We start from the raw sequence: 9,179 nt of genomic DNA, 5'->3' as shown, positions 1-9,179 counted from the left end.
ACACCCTTTAGGGATTTAACCCTTTCCATCTGACTATTTACTTTGTCTCTCAGACATGCCTTACTTCCACCCTTGCCTGGGACACTGCTGGAGCCTGAGAGTGCTTGCAGTCTATCTAATGAACTGTTTAAGAAGTTAAAAAAAAAAAAAAAAAAAAAAGCATAAGCCCTTTCAGAGCCAGACCCCTGCTCCTTTGGTTTTCCAATCAAGAGCTTGAATTAGTATGTGACTGTATGTATCTCCAGGCTGTAGGTGCCTCCTTTTCTTGGGGTCTAGCCCTTTTCCGGTATTTTATGCTGCTCAACTCAAAAAGCCTCTTCCACCCCCCTCCCATGAGCTCTGCTCCCTCTCTGCAGGGCAAAAACTCCTAGTTCCTTTAGTGCTTATTCCAGGTTTATCTGTGCTAGGGGCCTGTTTTCAGTCATCAGAATTTATTAGTTAATTCTGCAATTAGATTTAGTTGAGCTGTGCCCTTGCTACTAGTAAAGTCTTTTCCTTTCCCCTCAGGGAACCAGCGTGCCATGCCCATGGGGTAGGGGTGCCGGCCTCTGAGGCTTGGGAGACTTACAGTTTTGTGTTGGATCTCAGTTGTTCCACCCATTTCAGACTGGTGTACACTGTGTGTCTGGTCACTAATGCTTCCCAATAGTTATTCTGTACCCTTCTTGGCTATCTACTAGCTGCTCTCAAGGACAAACTAAACTCCACACTTCATAATGCTGCCTCTTGCCCTACCTCTCATCTCTATTTCTTTATGCTACTTTGATGGACTGTGTAATGTCTTTTCCACTCAGTCTGAAAAATTCCCCTTAACATTGATTATAGGGCAGGGCTATAATCCCTCAGCTTTTGTTTATCTTGGAATGTCTTAGTATTTCCCTCATTTTTTAATGCAAGTCTGTCTGGATATAAAATTCTTGGTTGGAAATTATTTCATCTCACTTCCTTCATGCCTCCATGGATTCTGATGAGAAACTGGAGCAATCTTATTGGGATTCCCTTGAACATAACTAGTTGGTTTGCTCATGTAACTTTCTGAACTTTCTCCTTGTCCTTGATATTGGAGAGTTTGATTATTTTGTGTCTTAGTGTGGCACTCTGATTTACCCTGTTTTGGGGTTTTTGGGTTTCTTGAATGTGCATATTAATGTTTTTAGCCAAATTTGGAAAGTTTTTTGCCATTATTTCTTTGAATATACCTCCTGTTCCTTTGTTTCTTCTCATTCTAGGAACCCATAATGTATAATTAGTATGCTTAATGGTGTCCCACAGGTCTCTTAGACAGTTTTCACTTTTTTATTTCCTTTTTCTTTCTTCTACTCAGCATTGCCTTTTCTTAGATCTCATTCATTATTTCTTCAACAAGATCCAATGTGTTATTGAAACTATCTAGGAAATTTTTCATTTTAGTTATTGTAGCCTTCAATTCCAGTAGTTCTATTTGGTTCTTTTTAAACATTTCTATCTCTTTGCTGAGATTCCCATATTTTTCCTTGTTTTCTTCATATCCATTAGTTCTTTCTCCCTGTTTCCCTTTGTATCTTTGAATATATTGAGGATGTTTTTAGTTTTTTTTTTTAAGTTCTTTTTCCAGTAACTCCAAAGTCTGGTCCTCTTTGTTGGTTGTCTAGATTTTTATCTTGTTCCTTTAGAGGGACCATCATTTCCTGTTACTTTGTTTGTAATCTTTTGTTGCATACTGTACATTTTGATATTTTAAAGTTAACTCTTCGATTTAGTAGCTGAGCTATGTGTTTGTTAAGTTTGTATCCAGCAAGTAATATGACAGAGATTTTCTTGAATGCCAGTAGCTAACAAAAACAAACAAACCTAAGTAAGAAGATAGACTTCATAAATTTACTCTGCTTTGGCTGATGGCTGACTTCTGAGCTCAGCCCCATCATCAAGAAGATCAGCCTGAGAAAAATATGAAGTTCAGGGTCCTCTCTTATCTTTTCTGAGCCTGCATGGAGTCTGGGTCTTTTCCTGGACTTGTAGTTGCTAGGGTCCTTAGGAATTCCCCCATTTACACTTAGAAGTTCAAATACTCCCTCTCTTCCCTGTGAAATAAGACTCACCCCTCCTAAGTACTCTGTTTTATGACCTAATGCAGATAGCCCTTTGCCCCAGGTCACTTCAACTTAATTATTTATTACACTGCTTTAGTTGTCTGCTGGGTGTTTCTTTGCCTTCATAACAAATTCTGGGAGGGAGTCCCAGAGACAAATTTTCTAGTTTAGTCTTTCAGGCTCCCATTAGATAGACTGGCACTGACATGTAACTTCCCTGTATGCACCGAGGGGTGATTGTGCTTTCTCTGGACAGGGCCAGTGACCCACAATGAGGTAGGCTGGCTTCACACAACACTGGAAAAGTAGTAGAGAAAGGGCTAGAAAGGACACCATGAGTTTTGCCTACTACTTTTCAAGCTGCTTTTTCTTGATTTGGTACTCAGTTATACAACCCATTAACTGCCTTCTGGAATTTTGAGAAAAATGGCTCTGCCAGTTGTTGCTAGTTTTTCAAAGATTCTTTGTGTGGGGAGGCTTTACCCTGGAGAATCTTAAACTGCCATCTTGGTCAACCAGAAGTCTAAATCTATGTGGTTTTACTATTTCCTCAAGGCAAGTTATAAGGTGTTTGATTATACTTTCAAATCCTCACATCACTGATTCAATACAGTTTGTAACTTGATAAGTATACAATGACACTGAGATAAATCAAGAGGATAAAATACCAAAGTTTTTTCAAATTTTCCTAATAACTGTGGGGTGCAGATTAATTTTTACATGAATAATGCATGCCAGGGAAAACACAATCTATGCTTGTTGATATGTAAAGTGTGGAGAAAAATAATATAATATATAGTATCAGTGGAATGGGAGAGACAAACAATTAAGTTAAGACATGTCAAGAGCTAACCTGAAACAGAAAGATGCTGTGGGATAAATGAGGAGGATTGAGGGCAAAGGGATGGGAGAGACATTTGATTGGGACTTGAGAAATAAGTGGGAGTTTGAGAAGCCAGTGGTTGGATGGAGAGGACGGGGGGTGGGGGCGGTTTCTAGACAGAAGGACAGTTTGGTCAGAGGTGCAGAGGCATGAAAAAGTAGCATCTGTCAGCATTCCATGTAAGGGCCAGGTAGAGTGGACCTTGGGTGTGGGAGTGATGGGTTCAAAACAAAACTAAGATCGGTCCAGAATGAAAATTAACTTTATCTTCTGGCCTAAGGAATCTGAACACCAAAAAAATGAACAGACTACAGAGTATGTATGTATGTGCATATGTATTAGTACTAGTAATCTAACACATAGGCAATTTTGTTTACAACAACAGATTCAATTGTAATGAAAACAAATTTATATTCCTGTCTTGATTAATTTATGGGACAGGATTGCCATAATAACTGACCTACTTTAATACTCTGTGGAAAAATAGAATTGTCTTCTCTGTATTTTGGGGAAGTGATAATAAGATTTGCAAAGGCAAAAAGCTGTTCTCATTTCTCAAGACAAGTTTCTCTGACTATACCTAGCGTATTCTGGAGATTGAAAATTTAATAGTGAGGGGAAAAACGCGAATTTTACTGCGTAGAAAATAAAGACAATATGTCAGCCTTATTGTTTTTATACAGCTTTACTAAAAATGTTGTTCAAAGAAGAGATTACCACTCAATAACTAAATAAAAAATCTGAATACATTGTTTATTAAACAAGAGAAAGCTATACTTCTAATGCACGGGTACAAAATAACTGATGATATCATATAGAGTTTTGAGAAGCCTGAAGCTGAGAGTTTGAAGAACTTTTAAATGTGAGAGTGGTTACGGACTGGCATGTCTTTATCCCAGAAATCCTCAACACCAGAGAGAAGCTATTGACTTTTGTTAGCATCCTTACTTAAGTGGAGTTGGTGCAGATTGATTTAAAACTATTTCTGGGGATTACCGGCTTGGGGATGAGAACAAATCAATCCCTTCATTTCTTGAATTTGCAGGATAGGTCCTTCTTTCTTCGGTGTACATATGCACCAAAAAAAAAAAAAAAAAAAATGACAGTCACATAAAGTAATGCCAGTTATTATATATTTACAATATACTAGGCACTGTGTTTTTTTCAGTTCAATTGCATCATCTTTTTTAATCCTTACGTTAGTTTTAAGAGGCAAGTTTTATTATCATTTCCAATTTATTGAAGATAGAACCAAAGCTTAGAGATGTTGAGTAACTTTCTCATTGTCACACAGAGCTAGTGAGCAACTATTATGATTCATAAGCAGGTGAGGAGGCCTGGTGGCTGCTGGCCCTGGTGGAAGGCAGTGAAAATGTCAGGAGGCAGTGCTTTGGGTTGCCTTAGGGCAGTTCTATCGGTGGCAGAGAGAAATGCACTCTCTCCTGGCTCCCAGATAACTCTAAATTCCTGTCTTCCAGGACTCCTCCAACTCTCCGAGTCCATGTTTCTTTTATGCAATGTTATAATCATAAGTAGCACATGATAGTATCAAAAAATCATATAATTTAAATTAAATAAGGTATAAAATATGATATTGATTGGACACTATGGTATAAACATAGGGTCAGCCCGTACTTATCAGCTCTATAACTGAGTACTGCTGTAGTGTAGATATGATATTTTATATTAAAAATTTTCTTTTTCCCAGTTAGATTGGAAAAGATAAAGAAATTTGATAATGCCCAGGGTCAGCAAGTATATGCAGGAGCAGACGCAATCACCAGGGCTGCTTGGGGTGCAAGTTGGTACACCCTATCAGGAGAGCAATTTGACAGTTTCCATTAAAATTAAATGTGCAAAATTTTTACTTAGCACTTCTCCTTCTAAAACCTTATTGCATAGATAGGTTTACATTTGTGTCCAAGGGAAGGTGTGCAGGGGTGTTTATTACAGGTGTTTGTAGTAATACAAATAGAAACATCCTAAATGTTCATGGGGAGAAGAATGTTAAATAAATAAAGATATAATTTTAAAATTAGATAACTATAAAAATTGAGTACTGGTTAGCCTTTTTCTCAAATGAAATACATTTATGTCAACTCTACATCTATACATCTATATTTGTCTGTCTTATTTATCATCTTTCTGTATCCATATACCTATTTATCTAATTTATCTTCTGTCTGTCTATCACCTATCTATCTTGCAGTGAAAAGAGAAACAAGATACATTCATAGAAAAAATGTAGGATAATATGGGAATATAATCCTTTTTGTATTATAAAAGTTTTATGCTCCTATACGCTCATATTTTGAAAATATCTGAAGGAGTAGCATGAAACTTAACAGTGGTCAGGTTTGTGTTAGTACTAATAATCTAACACTTCAGCAATTTTGTTTAAAACAACAGATTCAGTTGTACCAAAAACAAATTTACATTCCTATCTTGATTAACTTATGGGACAGGATTGCCATAATAACTGACCTACTTTAATACTCTGTGGAAAAATAGAATTGTCTTCTCTGTATTTTGGGGAAGTGATAATAAGATTTGCAAAAGCAAAAAGCTTTTATTTCTCATTTCTCAAGACAAGTTTCTCTGACTATACCTAGTGTATTCTGGAGATTGAAAATTTAATAATGAAAGGGGAAAAAGGCGAATTTTACTGGGTAGAAAATAAGGGCAATATGTTAGCCTTATTGTTTTCATACAGCTTTACTAAAAATGTTGTAACTTAAATTCCCTTTATAAATGGCAACCCATTTCTGGTAAACTAATACACTACCTTTTCAAGGTGGATCTTAATTTATTTACTGGAGTCCTTAAAAAAGTCAACACAGAGGGCAGAGAAGTAAAACCAAGTGACAGATGTTTGAAGATGTTTTGAGACAGAAGCTCAAAGAGGAGGCAACTGGAAATGGGAGCTAAAAGCAGTGAAACCCGAGAGCAGAGGGCCATCAAATGTCACTATGTGCCTTCCATGTGACAGAGGAACCCCAGAAGTGATCAGCCTTTCTTGAGTGAAGGGATCCTCTTTTTGATGCCTTAATTTGGACATACGCATGTCGTAAACTAGTAAATTTGTAACCTAACAAATCCCTCTTTCTAAAAGCCAAAAAAAAAAAAAAAAAGTTGTCAGGTTTTGGAAGGAGAGAGAAAGAGATTTAGATTTTTCTTAATGTTCTTCTATTTTGCCCAGATTTTCTTATTTCAAAAAGTGTAGTTTTTTTAATAAAAATGAGGTTGACATTTAAAAAATCCTTTTATGTTGTAATTTTCTTTCTTTCCCTAAGATGATTCTGTGATTTCCCAGTTTCCCTGATACTAGTCTTCCCTTCTTGTTCTAGTTTGTTAGCTACCGAAATGCAATATACAAGAAATAGAATGGCTTTTTAAAAGAGGGACTTTATCAAGTTGCAAGTTTATAGTTCTAAAATTGTGAAAATGTCCAAATTAAAGCAAGACTATAGAAATGTCCACTCTAAGGCATCCAGGAAAAGATATCTTGGTTCAAGAAGGCTGATGAAGTTCAGTGTTTCTCTCTCAATTGGACAGGCACATGGCGAAGATGGTGACATCTGCTAGTTTTCTCTCCAGGCTTCTTCTTCCATGAAGCTCCTCTGGGGGTGTTTTCCTTCTTCATCTCCAAAGGCCTCTGGCTGCGTGGGCTCTTGTGGTTCTCATGGCTCTGTTGCTCTCTCCAAAATGCTTCCTCTTTTGAAGGATTTCAGTAAACTAATCTAAACCCACCTGTGGTGGGAGGAGTCACAGCTCCCTCTAATCAAAGTTAATAACCATGATTGGGCATGTCGCATCTTTGCGGTGATGATCTAATCAAGTTTCTAACCTGCAGTTCTGAGTAGGGATTAGAAGAAAGCACTGCCTCCGTGAGATGGATCAGGATTAAAACATGGCTTTTCTGAGGCACATAATCCTTTCACACTGGCACACTCCTGTTCCCTAGGTGTTGCTGAATTGGGACAGTGTGAATGTGCCTCACTAAGAAGGCTCTTCCCTCCTTCCATCTGCAGTTCAGGGCCATGGTTCAGAGGACCAAGCACCCCGGAGGCTGTGCTAAGGGGCAGGCTGCTGTTGGCCATGCAACTAGGAATTTCTTAGAGGGAAGGGAAAACTTAACCTTACATGTAGAAAATTAATTCAGGTGAGGCCAACTAGGTAGAAACAAAGATTGTAATTCCAGAATACAGTCTCCTGAATTTAGATCAGCCAATTGGGAATGGGGGAATAATTTGACCTAAAATGAACTAAAGTTTAGTTATGTCTGATATATGAAGAAGAGATTTGCCAAATACTATAGTACTGTTCTAGCCTTGAACTTGTTTTAGCTGCTCAATAGAACTTCCATTAAAGATTTAGATGAACTAATTTTTGGTATGCAAATAGACTAGTAATTATAAAGCAGGCTTATCTTTTAATTAAAAACTAGCCCAGAATTAGGTGTCCACCTTATGAACTATTATACACCATTATAAATGATTTTAAAAGAACAGCTGTTAAATGGTAGGAGAAAATATGTTCCTGAGGAAAAGTTGAAACCCCCATGGCATTCTCAGACTTGTTATAGGTCCAGTTGTAGAATAACTTAACAATTAAACTCTTGCTAGTTCATCCTAATGGGCAAAGTACTAATCTAACAGCAAAACATGTGAGAAGAGCTTATAGGTATCATAGACATTCAAATCTATTCTTTTTAAAAGTGCTAAATGTAAGATTAATCGTAAAGTCTGCCCCTATTATATTTTTAATTAGGAATCTTGAGCATTTTTGTAAAACCTCATCTAATCCCTCTCTCATCTTGGTCTGGACTGACCACCTACTGCCGTGAGTCATTTATTTATTTTCTCACTCAGTTAGAAGCAGTTCATCACTGGACATTAATCAATTCCCTTTCAGGAGGCTAATTTGCAAACTAAATGCCTTTGGAGATATGAAGTTAGCGAGACATGGAACTTGCCCTAAAAAGCATGCAGTCTAATAGCAGAGTAGGCGTGAATTTAAGGAGAAATAGAGGCTTGGGTAGCCTTTATAATTTGATTACTTAGATTTTTCTAATTTTGTGTTTGAAAATAGCTTAAATGCATTGGTTAGTGTTTAAAAGGTTTTTAATATATTAAATCGCTAGGAACTAAAACTTTTAATTAGAAGATTTTCCATTGATTGTGATGCTTTTCCCATGTGCATGCACCATTGTCTGCAAAGTGCTGTTAGTACACAGAGTGGACAGTATGCTTGTGGATGAGTTACGTTACCTCTATGAGCCTCAGGTTCCCAATCTGTAAAATATTTAGTCCAATACCTACTAGCAGTATAATGAAATGAGTTCACACATAAAACACATAGTACAGAACCTGGCACATAATAGATGCTTAATAAATTTGAGTTCTCCTGCATTAGCTCTTTGCAAATTACACAGCACAGAGAATTGTTGCAAGAGAAGCTTTGCCCAAAGTTTGCCCCATTTAGTGTCTGAATATGGGAGCTCAGGTCTATGTTGGTGACTGGGTTCATTCCCCAATAGTGGCAACAGCCCTGAAGCAAGAGGGTCTGTCTACTTCTAGAGCAAGCTTTTTTTATGTCATTTTTGAGGTTGTTGTTGTTGCCACCCTACAGAAAAATATAGATATCTGTGGAATTTCTACAGTTACTGTCTTTCCTTTAGGTCAAGTGACAGGATTGTGTTTTTTAATGGTGGGAGTCAGGGAAGAAAATGAAACAACTATGGCTATGCTAAATTTTGTATGCAGTATTTCTCTGAATTGATTTCTCTAATAATGTTTCCTCTTCTTTTTCATGCATCTGTTGCATACTGAATTTTTAGTATTTCAGAGTTTGTTGCCTCACCTACAGCAGTCTGCTTATATATCAAAGGATTCCCTACAGTTAACTGGAGAGCCCTATTTTGGAAAAGCTGCTCAATTTTTCTGAGCATGCACCTAGTTCGTGAATGCATATACTTCCATACCTGTTTGCCATAGAAGAAAACAGATGTTACCCAGCTCATCCCACATCTCGATTTTAGATGTTGTAATCTGTGTGGCCAACAATCTAGTTTTACTCTTCTCCACCCTTGCTTTTTGTAAGAGTGAAGAGAAACCTTTTCTTAAGCGATTAGAAATAGAACTTAAATACAAATTCTTCTGGAATAAGCAACACATGAAGTTAGATTTGGATGTCTCATTCATAAAAGACTCCGGTAAGAGGATTAA

This window comes from Tamandua tetradactyla, chromosome 2, assembly GCF_023851605.1.
Source record: "Tamandua tetradactyla isolate mTamTet1 chromosome 2, mTamTet1.pri, whole genome shotgun sequence".
Taxonomy (NCBI): domain Eukaryota; kingdom Metazoa; phylum Chordata; class Mammalia; order Pilosa; family Myrmecophagidae; genus Tamandua; species Tamandua tetradactyla.
This window is presented reverse-complemented; position numbering follows the sequence as displayed.